Below are 20,342 nucleotides of genomic sequence, written 5' to 3' on the forward strand. Positions count from 1 at the left end.
AGTCACAGGTAGATGATCTGCATGATGGTCTCTGTGCCATCCTACCTGCTACAGACTTTCTGATCCCAAACTGTTTGCATGTTGAGAGGGACAAGAACAAGAGTTTATTTCATTTTTGTGACAGATGTGCAAGATACTTGAGAAGAGAAGATGACACATAGCAGCAAAGGATGGTTCCCACAGTTGTGCTTTCCCGTTTAAGTCCTGGCATTCACAAGGGAAAATCCTAATTTTTTTAATTAATTCAAATGTCAAGATGTTGAAGAAGAGAAGAAAGGGGATGACTTTTATGGTAGTATTACAGTAAGAAGAGTTAGTTTAAAGTATTAGACAATTAAAAAGGTCATATACTGCAGAAACACTGCCCTCAAAGTTAATGGACAGTCTATATGCTGATGAAATATTTCTACACAAGGTCAGGATAAAGAAGAAACCACGGTGCATGAGCCAATGTTTTGGTCTACTTTGTGAGCAGGTTTTATTAGTACCTGGTTTGTCACTAATAGAAGTTGAAACTCTATGTATATTTCCTTTCAAAGGATATGTCCTTTGAAAACACTGACTGGCCACCTTCTGAACAAGTACTTAATCTATTTCTATCGAAGTGTAGCCTGATATTAGAGCTGTGGGCCTTCCCCGCTCACTAATGACTATATAGATTTGGATTTAGCATTTTTAATCAGAATGTTCTTCTGCCCAAACCTGAATACATATTTTATGTTCAATGTCTGCATGCACAATCTATCAGGTGACAATTTAAACTATTAAATGAGATTATAAGGGGAACATTGTAAATCAAAATTGGAAAGTATTAGTTAAAAAAAAATTGATATCTTGTGAAGGGTTAAAAAATGTTTTTTTCTAACGCAGATTATTCCTGGAAATCAATTATAGATGTCAGATGTATGTGCACTTTGTTAATGTGACTCCTTTTCTTTGGAGAAAAAGGAATGATTGATGATTGCTTCTAAAAAAGAAATTAACTTATGTTGTTGGCTGATAGCTCCCTCTGTTCTATCTGAGATGTCGTCATTGAAATGTTATTATTCAGAACTGAGAAATATTATGGAGACCTACTGCCTAAGGCAGTGAGGAAGCAGAATGAAGGCTGTTTAATTGAACCTGCTAACAATAACATTGACTATTCATGTGAAACAGAGGTGCATAATCAGAGGAACTGGGAGAGAAGGAATATATTAATTCTCAGTCTTGGTGTGAAGAAGAAGCTTCAGATACAGTCACTGGGTTTTTTTGCAGTTTTTTTTTTTTTAATGGCACATTATTTTTCACTGTATGGAGAAATTAGGCTACTAGACATGCATAGTGGAGCAAATTTCTTCTGGATATTTCTGAAAAAAAAAAAGTAGGGTTTTTTTTGAAAGTATAAAGTAATGGGTCTCAGTGATGTATAGTGTCATCCATCCATCCATCCATCCATCCATCCATCCATCCATCCATCCATCCATCCATCCATCCATCCATCCATCCTCTAGCCAGTGTGGCTGCTCAATACACCTGTAGGTGATACTGTGCAGGAAATCCTGTAAGTATAGACAAGGTCCATCAAGCATACACCTATGCCTAAAGTTTGTCTTTCTAGAGGATATGGGAGAGCTCACATCCGTGAGTGTAGTGTAATGTGAGCAATCTTACTCAGTCCAACAATGCACAAGTTGCTTAAGCAGCATCTCAACTCCTGCAAACTAAAAAGCATTCAGGTAGACTGAGACTGTGCCAGGAGGCATCACAAACCCTGAATTCTGACTGATACTTCTCTTTGGTGACACGTAGGAGTTTCACACAGGGGTGCCTTGCCTTTCATTCCAAAACCTAGTAGCTCATAGTGGCAGGTTCTCAGATTTTTCACCCCTACTCATTTAATGGGAAGGAAGTAAGTGGCTGTGTCCTATAACACACCTCATTATGACTGTGTCCTAATGAGGTGTGTAATACAGTGTACAGAATGTGACTAACTTCTGTGTTTCTTGAGTTTAACCAGACTAAAACAGCCCCTTATAACCTCCTGGAGACACTGTCTTGCAGAGAGAGGGGTAGTCAGTAGTCAGCCATCTTGATACACATGCTGGACATTAATATTATGGTTGTCATGGAAACAACTGCATTTGAAACAAAAATGTGTCTGCAGAATGTGCAAAGACATTACATTTCAAAATTAAAGGGAATTAATAGAATTTTCAGCAAGAAAAAGTTAGCTTAGTTAACTCTGTTTAGTTTGGTATTATGCAGAAATTAGGTAAGTCTAAAATGGTGTATGACAAACCACACATGAGCTAGACCAATTTTAGACACCACTGAAAGTGAAATAGTTCTGCATTATGAAAGCATGTAGTGCAAATGGGGTAGCAGTTTGTAAGTGGTCCATAGCTTCCCTCTGAAATATTGCAGTGGTATTAAAAAGTAGACAATTTGTACATGGTTAATATTTGAAGCTGATGTTCACTGACATGGTAAGTGTACAAACACAATTTACTAAATCCAAATTAATGTCTCAACTGCAGTCAGGAAATTACAGCCTTGTGTTATTTTCCAGAAGTTGAAATTTTCAATTAACGAAAGAATGTCTAAGAGATGAATTCTTGGTTCTTTACTAGCAAGCTTGGGAATTTCCAACCATATCCTTTTGGAAGTGATTACTCTTTACTAAATCGTACTATTAAATATAGGAAAATTTTTCTTTCCCTAGTGAAATCTGACTTCCCCAAATTGAAGTAATAGGATGTAGTATATGCCACATAACCATTTAAGTACTCCAGTGTTTAGTTTACTGTGCTATCAGGATGTTTACAGCTAGCAGGATCCAGATGGCCGACTCTTGTATTTTTTTGTCTGTGTAAAATTGGAAATACATTTGTTTTCTAATAAAATATTGCACACCAGGAAAGTAACTCTTCTAGTAATATCAATACATTACTGAGGCTTGACCATTTTACATTAAGAACCTTAAAACGGGAGAGGAAAAAACATAACTGGAAGGCTTTGGGGTTTATAAGAATTACAGAGCAAAAAAAAAAATAGAGGAAATATTCACAGCCTAATAGAGCAAACTTCAGAGAACTTCTTGTATTGATAGAAGCATGGAGGAGATATTTAAAAGCTTTCTGTTGTTTAAATATAAAGCAGGAGAATATCACATGATATAATAAATCATATATTATTCAAGTGGCAGTCTTTAGCAGACTCTTTTATGAGTGGGGACACTGCAGGCTCTGAATTAGATCAATTTTCTGGGATTAAAAATGTAAAGGAAAAAAATACCAGCTAACCTCAATGGCAAACTGAAATGATACCAGGTGGATACTTGTATGTATTTTATTGCCAAGTATGGTAAAACAAATACCATATTGATCTAGTTCAGAAGAAAGAGAAAATACTATTTTTAAAAAGTTTTTCTCTCAAAAATATTTGTTCATATTCTGACTGTACATATATTTTGACTCAACTCCATTAAATTGTTTAAGCTTTTGATGTTCTATAGGATATAATTGTATATTTAATCATATAAGCTGCATATAGTACATAGTATACAGACCTTAAAATCTCATTGAGTCACAAAAAACCTATTTGAAAACAGATGAAGTTATTGCAAAAAACATATATATATTGTCTTCAATCATGAAAGCAATGTGTGTATACAAATGTGAAGGACTAACCTAAGATTTAAAATATTACCGAGTGAACCCTTCCCAAAAGGATATCAGACAAAATGAGACCTTGACTGGACTACCCAGTTCTGTCATCAGGTGATGTTCAAAGGTGCTGGGAAAAGAATCATGGTTAGGGGCAGATGGGTCACATTTCTCTGGGCAGCATTTCCCCTTCTGTCACAGTTTAAGCCCAGCCAGTAACCAGGCCCCACACAGCCATTTGCCCACTTCCTCACCGTGGGTAGGGGTGTTGGGAAAGATGAAGGGTTGACAAGAAAGTCTCACAGATATGTAAGCTTAGCAGAAAGATTTTTAAATGTAGAGTCTGATAAAGAAATAGAGATGGAAGCAAGTTTTGATATAGAAGAAAAGAATTGCTGAGCCACGCTTACTGGATAACCAAGAAGGCAAAGGGTATGTTAGTTAGAAGGGATTTTTATGACTCAGAGCAAAGGATAAACCCACCTCAAACAAAAAGATATTTTTACCAAGCAGAAAGATAGCACAGGCAAAAAAGTCAGTAAAATTGCAAGTAGAAAAAAGGTCTCAGAATTTTCCTCTGCAAGAAAACTGAAAAACAACTTCTAGCTTAAACTGTAATGTAATAACTTTTAGTGATTGGAGAATAGTAACATGAATATAGTAATTATAGTAGGCATGATAGGCTATAGATAATAGTTGGGGTATAGATTGTATTAAGATGCTCAGCAAAGAAAAGTATATAATGCAATGTAACCAAAATCAAAGGGTCTCCAGGCCTGCCTGCAGCTGGAGCTGACAGCTGTAGGCACAGGCTCTGTCGCCCATGACCCTGGACTGCTGTAACCTTTTGGATGGAATAAACTGCATTTTGGAGAGCCACCTGGAGTCCCACATCCCTCATGTCAGTTCTTACATAGGGGAAAGAATCAAAATGTCAAAAAACTAAAGAAAATGTGGGTTGAGATAAATACAGTTTAAAAGAAAAAGCAAAACCCACCACATAAGCAAAGCAAAACAAGGATTTGATTCACTGCTTCCCATGGTTGGTGCTCAGCCATCTCCAGGACAGCAGGGCCCCATCAGATATTACAGAGACTAGGGAAGACAAATGTTAGCGCTCCAAATGTTCTCCCACTTCCTTCTTCTTTCTCCCACGCCATACACTGAGTATGAGGTAACACAGTCTGGAATATCCCTTTGGTCAGTTGGGATCACCTGTCCCAACTGTGTCTCCTCCTTCCCACCTCCCAAGCACCCCAGTTTCCTTGCCAGCATTGCAGTGCAAAAAGCAGAAAAGGCCCTGGCTCTGTGCAGACACTGCTCAGCATCAACAAAAACATCTCTACATTATCAGCCCTGTGTTCAGCACAAATCCAAAACCTAGCCCCATAGCCACTGTGAAGAAAATCAACTCTACTGCAGCCAAAATCCCCAGACGTGTTCTGATATTTTAATATAAGTGAGAAAGGAACAAAACATCACTGTTTCACATCCCTGTAACAGAAGCGACCCCTGAAACTGTGCTAACCAGCTCTAGATACAGTGAAATTCAGAGATTAGCCTGGATAACTTAACCAGCAAGGCCACTAGTTACTTCTGGGACCATCTAAGTCAGAAAAAAAACAAATAATAAACCAACTGAATTCTCAGTAGAGGATATGTTACCCAAGTATACGGTAAAGCCACAGTACATCAGAGAATCATGGGAATATGCTGTCTTGAATAAGAATTTGAGTTACCACGTAGTCAAGTAAAAAAAACAAGAATTTATATAGAATTGTATATAATTTTGGCAGAAAACAATGAGGAAAAGTTGGTATTTTTGCAAGGTTACTCAAAATGTTTAGTCCTTGAGTCTCGGGGTTTTATTTTATGTATTTGTATTTTTAACAGCTCTCAATCATTTTGGAGCTGATATTACACAAATTTGGTTGAGGGAAAAAAATTGTGAAATGGATTTTGCTGATGTGATCTGAAGCCCCATATGCCAGGATGAATCTCTTTCCTCCACAGATATCTGATATGTTTCATACCAGTATTCTGTCTGTTGACTTAAAACGTTTTCAAGGCAGATACTGAAAGAAGAGAGAACATTTGCTTTACGATCTTTTAATTAAGTGTTAGTCTCATGAGTTTTATTGGATTCTCTAAAACCATAAACCTTTCATTACTTCTACTATCAGTGTCACCAATAACATTATGAACCTAAACCTTCTTATCCTGCTTTCTGTTTGCTGAATGTTCCATAATTACTGTTGATTCATTTAATAATACTATAACCTAACTATTAAGAGAAAAGAAATTCACAATGGCAGTGAATTTAATCTATATGAAACAAGAGATACAAAAGAAAAAAGAACAGCAAAGTAGACAAATTCTCTCACCTATATGATATTTTTACCAAGAAAAAGAACTCTACATTAAAACTACATGAGGGCAAGCAACAGAGCAATAAGCATTAAATATGATCCATAGGGATCTCTCAATATCTCTGAGAATTAATAGCATAATCAGAGCTGCAGTTCTGGCCCATTCTACAGCTCACATGTTTCTAGCTTTCTCCTGCCACAATTTTTGAACCAGTAGGAATAGTTAAGGGAGATCTTTCTAGACTATGAAAAATCCCAAACATACAAAAATATTAAAAGTGCTCTCTACTGGAACATTCATAGTCTGCTGGGAGGTTTTTATCTATAAACAATACTTCATGCTTGAAGATTTCCCTTTCAAAAACAAATGGATAATTGGTTTTTTCGTGTGTTTTTCTTGAGCCATTTATTGTTTCCCATACTTTAATTCCCTGTTTGTATACCTCATTCTATTTGTATTATTATTATAGCATTAGGGATATGTTAAGGATTAAACTATTCGCAAATTTGCTGAACTGTTTATTTTCTAATAATCTGGGAAATAAACTGGGATGTGTGGAGTGTTAGTTAATTTGTTTTATTTCTCTTTGGAAGTGCTGCACTGCATTAAAGAGGATTCAACTAGATATTCAGAAAGACTTCGAAAATTATCTCGTATCATATTAGTAGTGAAAAACTTCATGAAATGTTAGAAACTAAATGCATATCTAGAGAAGCCCTGGGATGTCAATAAAATAGAGAACTAGGAATTTTTCAGGTAATGAAATTATTACTTTTGTACATGGATTTGTGCAAGTCCAAAGAGGTACATGATGTGTACATAAAGAAATAGTAAAATGCTGTGAAGCATTTTTTGCTCTTATAGCATTCACAATAGGACTTAGGTGCTGTATAACACTATCAGTTACAATTCTGAGTTTCACTGTTATAACAAGGTCACACAGAACTAAAAATTTTGTCTTTTTATCATCATGTCATGACTAAAGATATTAACTTGATAGGTAGATGTAGAAGATTTTTTGGTGGAAGATATTACATTAGTAATGAGTAGCATCCTGGGACTGGGATCTGCAGGGACAACAGTGGTGGAAATAGAATAAGGGAAGAGGATAGTTTTAAGCAATCTTCAACATTTTAACATAGGCTTAACAGTTTTGTTTATTGTTCTATCTCAGGATGTTCTTTTTGGATCTGGTTCTTTTTGGATCCCAGCAAGAAAGCCATGTTGATAGTCCAGAAAAAGTGATAGTATGTTGGAAACATTATATGCCTGGTGATGAAAACCTGGAGTGATGACACAGGCTGGGGAATGGTTAGGGACTGGCATTCCAAACAAAATGTTTCTGGTGAGGTTTGTTGCTACTGTTGCCTTTAAAGTTTTTTAGCATCTTCTTCAAGAGGATGTACTTCTGAAAAAATTTTGGGAACTGAAGTTATCGTTCATCAAATATGTGTGCAGCACAGCACAGTCCTTGAGGCTAAGTAATATGCGGGGTACAACCCAGCACAGCCCAGCACCCGCTCAGAACAGCTGTTGGTGGAGCACTAACTCCTCAATATACAATAGTCTCCCAGTCAGGGCCACAACATTTATTAGGAGTCCTTAAGCAATGTATTGTGGCTGTTTTATCTTTTGTCTTACCTGAGCTGCAGGCAGGAGCTCTGCTAGCAACCTGGTAGCCCCAAAAGCACCACTGAAACAGGATCAAACCTTAGCCTGCACTCTGTGGAAGGTATTCTACAGAACAACTTGAGTTCACTATTTTGCCTGAGCTACTGCAGTAGGGTATAAAAATGGTCACTTGTAACCAATAGGGATATTACTGGTGAGTTTTGAAAGCTGTATTACATTATTAATTACCAAAAATAATACTCTGCTGCCTGCTACATGGTGTGATAACGTGGCGTGAAAGTTGGTGTAGTGGATTGACCCTGGCTGGAGTCCAGTCTTTCATTAAAGCTGCTCTATCACTCCCCTCCTCAGGTGCACAACAGAGAGAAAGTATAGCAAAAAGCTTCTGGGTTGAAATACAGACAGGAAGAGATCACTCACCAATTACCATCTCAAGCAAAACAGACTCGACTTGGGGAAATTAATTCAATTTATTACTGAACAAATCAGAGTAATAAGAAATAATTTCTCAGGGTAACAACAAAACAAATTAAATCTTAAAACACCTTCTATCCCTCCCTTCTTCCTGGACTCAACTTCATTCCCCATTTTCTCTACCTTCTGGCCCCCCCAGCAATCCAGGGGTACAGGGAATGGGGGCTGTGGTCAGTCCACCACTTTGTCTCTGCTGCTCCTGTTTCCTCAGGGCTAGGACTCCTCACACTCTTCCCCTGCTCACACATGGAGTCCCTCTCATGCTGGAGACATCTCCAACATGAGTGCCTTGCAAAGGCTGCAGTTCTTCACAAACTTCACAAACTGTCCCTCCCAGGGGGGACGGTCCTTCAGAATTGAGCTGCTCCAGGGAGGTTCTCTATGGGGTCCCAGGTTCCGTCAGTAGCCTGCTCCAGCATGGATTTCCCACAGTCATAGGCTCCTCTGGGCATCCACCTGCTCCAGCCTTAGCTGCAGCTGGATCTGTGCTCCACCTTGGGCTGCAGGAGGACAGTTTGCTTCATCAGGTTCTTCCTCACAGGCTGCCGGGGAATCTCTGTTCTGACATCTGGAGCACCATACCCCTCTCCTTCTTCACTGCCCTTGGTGTCTGCAGATTTCTTTCTCCCATATATTCCCACTCCTCTCTCCAGTTTCAATTGATCCTGAGCAGCCTTTTTCCTCTTCTTAAATGTGTTATGCCAGTTTATGTTACCACCACTGCTGATGGGCTCAGCCTTGGCCAGCAGCAGATCCATCTTGGAGCCAGCTGGCATTGGCTCTGTCAGACATGAGGGGACCTTCTGGCATCTTCTCATAGAGGCCACTAGAGCACCCCCTTGCTACCAAAAGCCTTGTCATGCAAAGCCAGTACATTTGGCAAGGAACATTTTGAAATATATCTTTCCCTAATTTTTTTTAAAGCTTTTTAGGGAAAAATGTGTGTCAAAATTAGACTAATGCAAGTGTTAATTCCAAAGTGTTTAAGCATTTACAAAAAAGGCCATTTAGATTGGCCTTTTTTGAAGTTATATTTTTAAGATTGACAGTCTCCTAAATATTTTTGATGTTGGTGATGGTGATTTGATGGAAAATGAGTGCATTTTTTAATGATCTCTAAGCTTAACTTCCATCTATACTGCACACAAATTTTCATCTTTGAAAGTTCAACTTGCCCCTTAAAATCATTCTTAAATTTAGAGACCTAGTTTTTAAATGTTATTACTTACAGAAAATTACAAAAAAGTCTTCTCTGGGTGGTAGTGAATAGGGATATGCTGAATCTAAGAACTTGGTTGTGTAGCCCTATTGGATGCTGTTTGTCAGGGTTATTCCTGTCCACAGGCAAGACTTGGCATTTCCCTCCACTGAACTTCATGAGATTCCTCCCTGTCTGATTCTACAATCTGTCAAGATCTCTCTGAATGACAGCAACTTTCTGCTGGTGAGTCACTCCTTTCAGTTTGGTACAACCTGCAAACTTGCTGAGTGTACACTCTGGCCTATACTCTAGATCATTAACAAGGATTTTAAAAGGTCAGTCCCTGGAACACATCACTAGGGACTGGCCTCCAGCTGCAGTCCAGCAGTTCAGACAGTTTTCAGACCATTCTTGTTCATTCATCTGTCTCAGATGATGCAGCAGGAGACAATTTTGAAAGCCTTTCTCTAATTTATAACAACAACTACCAACCTCCCCTCAACAACCATGTCAGTCACATCAGGTGGATTAAGAAAAATTTCATTGTGGTAAATCCATGTTGCTGATTCCTGATGGCATTTTTGTCCTTAATGTATTTGGAAAGGGTCTCCAGAAATATTTGATCTATCACATTCCCAAAGATCAACATAGGCTGACAAGGTAATAGTTCATCACATCCTCCTTCTTACACATCTGGATGACAAGATCAATGTTTCCTTCCTTCAAAATTTTGAAACCTCTACCTGCAAGATGGAAACCCTCCACTCCACTGCAAGTTATAAGTGTATATAAGTATATATAAGTATAGATATACATGCAATCATAATTGGTTTTTATTTTCAGTCTAATTTTGTAGCTCCAGCTTCTGCTTTTCACCTCAGTTTTCCTTTTGGGTGCAAACACCGTTCAGCAGCACTGATTAAATTTCTCTCATAATGGTTACTGCCTTTCGCTTCCTTCTGATTCCACTCTTCCCTCCCTTTTCTGTGCACGAGCGTCTCACATTTGTAAAGCAAGTACCCAGTGATTTCTATTTTCCAGTTATCATCTGCTAGACAGTATTTGTGTACCTAGGTAGCCACCCCATAACCAAGTACATGTAACATAAAGGTTTTCAAAGTGATAAAGAGGTTCCAGCTCTACACTCCAGGCATTAAAGTGCTCTCCTACAGAGAAAATACTTCCCTGTAGCAGCATGACTTCTCCACTGTGATGCAACTCAGTCTTCTTTTTATTTACCTCACACAAGCCTGAGCGAGTGACTTGATAGACAGCCTCATGCCTCTACTTTCAACAAAACCAGTAATTTCTCACTGAGAAGTCTGTGTCCTGATATTCAATCTATAGCTGTACATAAGCCTCTGGCTATAACATATTTGTTTTAATCTTAGCTATATGGAACTCTGATTTTGATATGCCAGAATGTAAGGAAAAGTACTACATGTTTTAAATTCAGTGTTAGTTTAGTATGTATGGATAGATAGATATTGCGGCTATTTAGATGTAAGAATGGATTATATGCTTTCCATGGCTTTGAATAAAGCCCTGACTACAGAGGTCTCCAGCAATATCCCAGGCAATATTCCCAGGAACAGAGCCAGTATATCAAGAGAAGAGATTAAGCCCATCTGCCTGGCATTTGGGATATCACATCTAGGACTTTGCCTTGCTTCCCCCACCTCCAGCCATGTACTACAGGAAGGAGAAATCACACAGCAGAGATCACTGTTGTTGCAGCACATGACCTTTGAGGAGAGGCTGAGGAACCAGACGTGGAGAATAATTCAGGGAAACTTAATAACAGCCTAAAAAACCTACGAAGGATAATTTGGTGAGAGTATAAGCAAGAAATGCGAGTTAAAACGAGAAGACTTTCTCACTGGATAGAAGGAAAACCTTTTACATTTTGAGAATAGTCAAGCAAAGGAGAAGGATGTAAATTATTTCTAAAGCAGAAATTGCATTGCTTTAAGTGATGAAAACAGACTGCAACTGAAGTTCTGCATCTCCACCAAAAATCTATCCTGTTGTTTGGTTACATTTTTATTTTTTTATTTTTAAACTATTACAGAGTGGTCACTATTTACCTTTTCCTCAGTTGGTAATTGCTGCCTCTTTTTTAAAATCTATTTTAAAGAGATTTTTTCAAAATATAAGAATTTTTTCCAGATGAGATTTCATTATGTTCAAAGCAGGGCACTGATTTTGTACCTCTTTTAATATTTCAAGATTTTTTTTGTCCTGAGTGACTCTGGAACTTGTGATTTCTGACTAAGTGCAGAATCTTATATTCATCCCTATGTAGTTTCAGCTGCTTTTTTTGGTACAGTTTTCCACCTCTTTCTGTCCTGTCTTTTTGAACTCCACTTCTGTCCTTGGTGAAGGTCATGATGTATTGATCTGTACATGCATGGCTTTTTTTTTAGGCAGAAAACCAGTTTTTGAGTAATAGATTTAATGGACCAGATCTATTGTAAATCTAGCCTCTTTCATGATTTGTAGCCTGAAAGACTAAACATTCAATAATTTAAGTACCAGTAAATGAGTCAATAGCTATGAACTTATTCCCAGAGCAGTCCCAGTTAAATTTCAATGTTTATAATTTCTGAATATCTTCTAGGCAATGAAAACAACTGTTTTGCACAAAACCCTTGCCATGTTAGAACTGGTTTTGTATTTCAGAAATTTTCAGATTTTAAGAAATCAGATTCAGATTTTTTTCAGCACCTAAAAAAACCCATATGTTTCTTGTCAATCTATATTTAAGTAACCAAAAAAATTACACAGGAATAGAAGGGAATTCTGATCAGTAATGGATCCTGGTCTGGGCCTTAGGCTGATATCTTTTCTGTATAGCAAATGGTGCTCACACACAAAGCTGACTTGTAGGTTTTACTAGCTTTAGCTTACGTGGTGGCATATTCTATAAATGCTTAATACTTTATTGTTTGATGGACTGTTGCCTTTTTTTCATATATATAAATTTAGCATATTAAGTTATTAAAAACACTAATTCTCTGCAGCATGAAATAAATTTCTCAGCCATTCTTTAAAGAAACATAAAGGAAATGGAACTGTTGACCTCTTTTGCTTTGCCTAGGGATGTTTTTGAAATGCTGATGTCTACGTACTACTATTTACCTTTCTTGAAAAGCAATGATGAATATTGGGTATGCAAACCCTGAGAACTTCCTAAAGCAGCAGTATTTCTATTGTCATTGATGTTCTGTCACATCCTATTGAAAAGGTTAACTTTGATTACTACTTTTCCAGGAAATTACACAAGTGAGAATTTATTTCATTCATTGTGCTTTTTTCTTGCTAATATTTGTGTATTTGAGTGCTGAAGTGAGTTCAGATGCACCAAAGATAGAGTGAACTAATTGGCTTTCTGGAAGATACAGTTGCACAGATTTAAGTGGTGATTTTTTACCTAAAGAAAACGGACCAAATGTGAAATATTTACTTGGTAAGTTTAAAAGTTCCATATGAACAAGGGATATTTGCAATAAACATAAATAATTCAATTTTTGAAACTAAGGCAAGAAAATGACTGGAAGCCTTTGTATTATTTATTTTAAGTAAGGTGATTTTTTACATAGCCTTGCAACAGCATCTTCTTTCTTTTATTGTGAGAATAAACATGAGAGATACGCTGTAATCACTTGGAGCAATAGCGTCTTTAAATATATGACCTGCTTAGTTTAATAATGTGGGTCTACACTGCAATAGCATGGTGGGGAAATTAGTGAAGTAAAGCTCAGTGCTGGATATCTATTTACAAATTCCTCAAGCAAGGGATTTTATGTGTCCTCTCTCACTCATATACTTGTATGCAATATGAAAAATATTAGTTCTTGATGGGAGATGACAAAAAGGTTTCTGGACAATTATCTCACACCCCTTAGGAGTCACCAGATGTCACATCTCAGAATCTTGCCAATTTATGCTTTCATAAATCTTGGAATATGTTGATACCTATTGTATGCTTTACTCGCTTGTAGGCACATAGTCCGTTCTTTTGAGCAAGGAGAAAAACAGGACGGTGTGTACTGCATGCAGCAACCTAGTTCCCTTCCTTGTGTGAGGGTAGTGGTCATCAGCTAGGAAGTCATCTGTGCTGTGACCTTTTCAGAATGCAGGCCTTGTCATCTTGTCATAAGCAACATCTTCCTCAGTACCTTCCAAGAGAACAGTGCCTGGGGAAGGGTGCCCTTTCCTTCCCAGTGCAGGCTACCTTCTAAAACCTTTTTGTGCTGTTTCTTCTGATGCTTGAAAACATGTATTTCATTCATTCTGCATCCATACAAGCCTTGCTCTATCTGTTATAAAGTTGTGGAAACAAAGAGTGCAAATATTTGCCTTATCTCAAGACTTTCTGCCATAAACTGTCATAAGAAATTAGAATTCTGACTGTATTTTCCTTTATTGGTATTTGATGGCTGCTATTAGTCCATCCTAAGTACTCATCAAATTCTGTGTTTGAATAATGGTATGCAGAAGAACATCATGGAGAGTGGGAATATTTGTGAAGAGCAGATGTCTTCAGCTTGAGACTTCAGTTACAACTTCCTTCAGGCTTCTCAGTGCTTAGGAGTGCTTTGTGCCAATGAAGTAGATTACCAGTGCTCAGAAGATTAAAAAATGTTTTAAATGCTCAGACAGCAACTTATTTGGAAACTTTAATAACCAAAGTTCAATATGATCTGGCACAAGGAAAGTGTAAAAATAAAAGAAAAAGAAACTTGGTTGTTTAAACAGTTTTTTTGAAGTACGGCAATTGGAATTATTCTCTATATTCTTTATTTAGCAGAATGTAATAGAATGTCAAAACAACATCCATTGTTAATTGTTTCCCATGGTGTCTGACCTGGCCCATAGACAACCAACAATACAAATTCACTTCAAATTTTTTACATCAAATGAAATACAGAGGAACTCTTTCTTGACTGTGAATTTTGATCAAAATGTTACTTTATTCAACAAGCAGTGGTTATGCCAGCCCTGAGAATCCTTTCAAAACTCTGTGTTTCAGGATCAAACACACAGTGACTATTCACAGCTGCATTCAATTAATGAAAATTTAGCATGTTGTGTTGATGTTGGGCTCCTGTGGCTATTGATGGTGTTTCTCTGTAGAGCAAGAAAATTATGTGTTCTTGGTTCCCAGAAAGGCTCAGTTCTGGCCATATTTCCAATTTCGATGTAAAAGCATTATATTACTCAGGGCTGTTAAAAATTGGCCATGTTTGGCTGAGGCTGTAAGAAATGAGACCTTGGATTCCAACATTGTAATATGGCGGCAAGCACTGCTCTAGCCGCAAGGAACAGAGCATGAAGATAGAGTGGTTTTAGTTAGAGTTGGGGCTGCTGTGAAGACTTTGGGCAGACAGTAAATGGATATTATTCATCAGGAAGTGATTTGGCAAGGAGTTAGGAATTATAGTGCTGAATGTCAAACCAGGTACTGCAGGACCAGTTTTTCCAGAACGTAGCTTCAAGGCGAGCTTGAGAAGCATTAGAATGAGTTTCTGAAAAGCAGATGACATGGCAGTAAAATTATTAAGCTACTAATCCAGGGAAGAATCTGTACTAAACTGGGAGCTCAACTGACTTTTGGTCACATCAGCTGTGGAGGAGAAAGGCATGGAATTTTTTTTGCTGCACAAGACCAGGGGTTACACCTAGGTGCTCTGAGTGCAGGAACAGATGGAGTGAAGAAGAGATTGGTACACTTTTGGGTATACACGAGATGCCAGTTTAGATCACTCCCTATTGGCAGCAGCACTCTTTTTATTCACATGCAGTCCTGTTCTAATTTTGTCTCTTCTCCTTAAATTATTCAGTCTCACTCATTTGTAAAAAAACAGGCATGCTCTTTCAAAGAATAGATGAACAAACTGGTATTCTATCCCTCTGCATCCATAGCTGGAACAGTAGCTCAAATTTCACATTTTTGCAATAATCTGCATACAATTCTAGTAATACTAAATTCAGAAAGACCTTTTTTTTTCCCCTCACAGTAGGCTTTGGAGTTTTGTTTTGGGGGCTTTTTTGTTTGGGATTTTTTGTTGTTGTTGTTTTTATTTTTAATAGTTATTATGTAAGCAACAATAAGTGGATTTAATCTGTCATTTTGATAAGCTAAATGGCAGCATTATCAAATTTGAAAGGTGATTAAATTTTGAAATCTCTTTTAGAAGTATCTACCAGGTTGTTATGAATGTTTGCTGACTTACAAATAAATAGCACATAAATCTACCCTGAGCTGATTAATATTGTTTTCTGTAATACAGCCATTTCAGAACTCTGCTAAGATTTAGAATCTGCAGCTTTTCATTAACTATTTTTCAGAAGCTTCTTTTTTTTTTTCATGGGCATAATTAATTAAAATAATCTAAGCAAAACATACATACGAGTTTTGTTTGCCAAGCCAGATGAATGTGACTTCAAATATGCCTTATCCAAAATATTTTTTAGGAGAAAATAGTACAAATAAAACAAATCTATCCAAAGTTTTAAGATAGCTTATGCCTAAGAGTTGCCAATGAATTTCACCACTGAAGAGCTCCTAAATTGCCACTTTTAAAAACAAATGAAATAAAATTTGTTTATTTGCAAAATTTTGTGGTTTTCTACAAAGCCTCTTATTTCCTTCCTTCTTCGTCATTTGCAATAGTTTCAAAGCTTCCTTGAAACAGAGGAGCAGCACTTTAGAAATACAGCTTCTAACATTTTAATAGATTTAGTCCCTTAAAGATATTACATAAATTAGGTATCCACCCAGATTTGATTTGGAACCTTGTGATTCTCTTATTTTCTACATTATTGATTGTGATCAGGCAGTCATCAGCATGATCTTTCAGAATTGATTTACTAGACTGGAATGACTTAAAGATATTTTCCTAGCTATTCCTGATAAATAAGTTCCTGATAACTAAGTATTCTGTGTAAATCTTAAGTCTGCCCTCACTGATGTAAAATGCAAGTTACTATGTTGGACATGGGTACTTACCAAGAGTATGACATCACAGCTCTGGCATCCACAATTTTGTGAATCCCATTTGACTGAGATATGCCAAAGTGAATAGCTGAAATTTCTGACTGCTCAAAAAATTACCTAATTAGCTTAGATATTGAAGTGCGATGCAGAAGCATAATGAAAATTATTTCCAATTTGGACCAATTTCAAAATATAATTATTTTGGTTTGGAATAAGAATTATTTTAAAAATGAATGTAATTTTTCAACATTATTAGATTAGGCATTTTCAAGGGTTTATTTTCAGAATGGTTAGAATATTATTTTTCTGATATTAGAGTAGTAATAGCAAGAGAACAGATTACAACTGAAAGCTAGGATTTCAAAAGGGTAGGGTTAGGAATAGAGGGGATTTTTAGCAACATTTTTTTATCCATTTAATTTTTTCAGGTTTTCTTAATACTTTTTATACTTGCTATTTCTTATACTCTGTTTTACTATCTTTTATAGCACTGAGGTCTTTGTTTTTCACTCTATTCCTCCAGACAAATAGACTGGAGCTTACCAAATGGAGGCATGAGAGGAGGCACAGCCCGAAAATTTGATCACAATTGAGCAAAAGAATATCCAATACCATCTGACATCATGCTCAGCAACAGAAGTTTGGGAAGGAAAGATAAAACAGAAGGACGACTGCTGGTGTTTGTCTACTGGTGTTTTATTCCATCACTGTTACAAATGATGGGGCCCTGTTTTTCTGGGCGTGGCTGAACACTTCCTGCCCATGAAAAGTGGGCAATAAATTCCTTATTTCACTTTGATTGCATGTGCAGATTTAACTTCATATACTAAAATTTCTTTAGTGCAACCCATGATTTTTCTCACTGTTTGTCTTCCAATGAGCAAGCGGCTGCATGGGGCTTGTTGGCTACCAGAGCTAAACCACAACCATGGTCCAATTCAACGACAGAGAAAAAGAAAAAAGAAATACTTCAGGTCTTTACAAATGTGTTTGGCAAAGTTGTTTACACTACAGTTCTAGCTGTTCTTAATTCCTGTATAGCTGGCCATTTCTCACTAATTATCAAATAACCCTTTTTTTAATGTTCTAATATTTAGGTAGTATTTAATGTAGTTTAATATTTATGGGTAATTATTAGGAAATATAAAACTACAGGATCAAAAATAATATTTAAAGACATTAAAATGTCTTTAAATAAGGATAAAGAATTATAAGAATAAAATGTTGCTGTAAGCATTTACAAATGTGTGTGTGTCTGCAGCTGTGGGCACAAACCTCAGTAGCTTGGGATGTGGTTAAAAATTACTTGTTCTGTTTACCCACTATTTAAATCTTTCAGAAGAAAATCTGAATGGCTTTCTGGAAATTCTTTAATTCTTCCTGTACTGACTATTTAAAAGAAAAAAGCAATAATAGTTTCTCAAAACATTTGAAAAACTGCTACACATATGGATATTTCAAACCAAAATTAAAAATAAAACTATATAGCATGACCCCATTAACTATACCATGGCCATCTACAAATCTAGAACCTGGAGAAGAAAGTGAAGTAATTTAAAATATGTATATGATTTTTCTACCAACTCAACCTTAAACCAACTTCCATATTCTCATGAGTTGGTCTTCTTTGGGATTTATTCTAATTTCTTTTTATCAATACATTTTTCTTTCATTTCATTATTCCTTTTATAATTCACAAAGGATATCCTGCTCATTAATGAGAATTAGTAAGTCATTATTAAGATCAAATGCCCTTTTTCTTTTTTGCCCTTTTGCTCAAGGGCAACTACTACAGATGATTCTGATATCCTGGATAGGAGTGAAAGTAATTTAGTTCACACCAGTTATTCCTCAGTGCCAGAATTCCAGTGTCATATGGGGCACTCAGTAACAATCCTGTTCAGAATATTACCAGGAGCATTTAACAGCACTCTTTTACTGAAGGATTTCTCTCCTGAAGGTTGAAATGTTTCATTGCTGGAAGCAGCACTGCAGCTGGTCTATGAGATCAGAGAGATAACCCTGCTCTCTGTCCTAAGGTCAATTAAATACAGCCCTGAAGGGCAGAGCTAACTGAAAGTGGATTTTTATTTTGTATGTACAATTTCTGTCAAAACCAACAGGTGTTAACTCTATATTACCAAGGGCAGTACTTGGAATGTTGCTTAGTGTGTTAAATCTATTACTGCTTTCAAGGAACAATGAAGATTTCACAGGTTTTTATGACCCTAGCTAGACTCCTCTTTCATTTGTGCACACTACAAAAAAGTATTCAGGACTAAAAATAGAAAGAGTTCTTGCTTTAGACATTAATTAAAATTGAAAGAAATTATTTGGATTCACAAATCCAATCCTTGTTCCTAGATATTGATTTGGTTGATACTAAAAAGTGATGATACTGCTCAACACAACCAGTTTTGTTATAAAAGATTCCCAAGAAATTTAACTGTGGAGCTTCCCTGTTTTAGGGTTTGTTTGTTGGGGAGTTTATGCTTTTAGCCCACCTAGCCATTTTCCCAGCAGTTGCCTGGTGCCAGCCCACAGTACCCTTGTAAGGGGCTGAACTCACCTGGATTTCTGCTAAGTGTGTGGACATCTGCAATCTGCATCCAAGTCATGTAGGTTTGTTCAGTGCAACTTAAATGCCAGTCCCTCATGCAGGTTGGGACTCACTTTTTCTGTTCATTGACCATCCCAACAACACATTAATTAAGAGCTCAAAACATTCTGAAGATGTCTTTTATGTGCTTTAATTTTCCTCTAATCAAATGTAAGGAAGACATCGCACATTTATTTTTCCTTCTGACAGCACCTTATTCAGTCAGCTGTTTTTTGAATTTTTCTTTTCTGTGGTTCATTAAATTCCATCTGCCATTAAGTTGTCATCACCTCACATGTTGTGATGTATTTCAATTAAATAGGACTGGCTAATAGGGCTTAATTTTTAATATACACAGTGAATTTTCATTAATTAGACTGGTCTTACTGGTGGAGATCTAGGTATGCAGGACTAAAGTGGCCAGATGAGTCAGTCAAAAATTAGAACATGGAAATTTGTATTCAGACTTTTTACATGCCCACGCAACTGGATTCTTAAAAAGACCTTCTTATCTCAAAGTTGGAAATATTTTGAAAGAGTGAAATTGTGAGTTTCATGCAAATGGCAGAGGAGCCAAAGTGATATAGATAAATCATCTGTAGGCTGTAAAAGAGTTCCTTGGTATCTCTAATTACATCTCCTACTGCATCACACTTAGTTAAAACAGCAAAAAGTTACCAGGGAGGTAATTCAGATGAGATGCTGCTCCCTCAGAAGTTCAAGATTTTTTCAATCCAGGAGATCTGAAAAATGGCAAAGAGAAGCAGTAAACAGTACTGTCACAAGAAAAGAAAATTTCTCTTGATAGTAATAAAATATTTTGGATTATGCTGAAAGATACAGAAAGAAAGCAGTACCTCAAACATGAGGATATTAGCTTTTTAAACAGTACAGTTCTTTTGTCTTCTGTCTTGTTTCCACAGGGAATCAAAATATGACTAGCAGCCAGAAACTGAATTTTGTTAGATGTTTGTTGTCCTTTTGTATCACTAATTCCCAAGAGCTTTTTTTGCTGTTTTATTTAGAAACCTTCAGTTAATTAAATGCATTTCTAGAACACTGCTTTCCAACAGATGACTGAAAAGTCTGGTCAATCCTATTTAATTCCTGCTGCTCTTCTGCAAAATCTTATCTAATGTCATCAAATGTGCTCCCTTTTTCAGCAAATGCAATATCCCCCGAGGCTGCCCATTTTCTCCATTGCTAAAAATACTTCCTTCTGTCTCAAAATGAATATCCTATTGGACAGGACAGAGGGTCCTTTTCTCCCTCAATAGACTTTTGGTATCCAGAGATCATGATATGCAAACTATTATTTTAGGACCTTAAATGTTTTTGAGGAAACTCGAATTATGGTAATGCTCCAAACAGGTAAAACAAGGTTACAATATCCATAAGATCTTCTGGACATATTTT

This window comes from Melospiza georgiana, chromosome 1, assembly GCF_028018845.1.
Source record: "Melospiza georgiana isolate bMelGeo1 chromosome 1, bMelGeo1.pri, whole genome shotgun sequence".
Classification (NCBI taxonomy): Eukaryota; Metazoa; Chordata; class Aves; order Passeriformes; family Passerellidae; genus Melospiza; species Melospiza georgiana.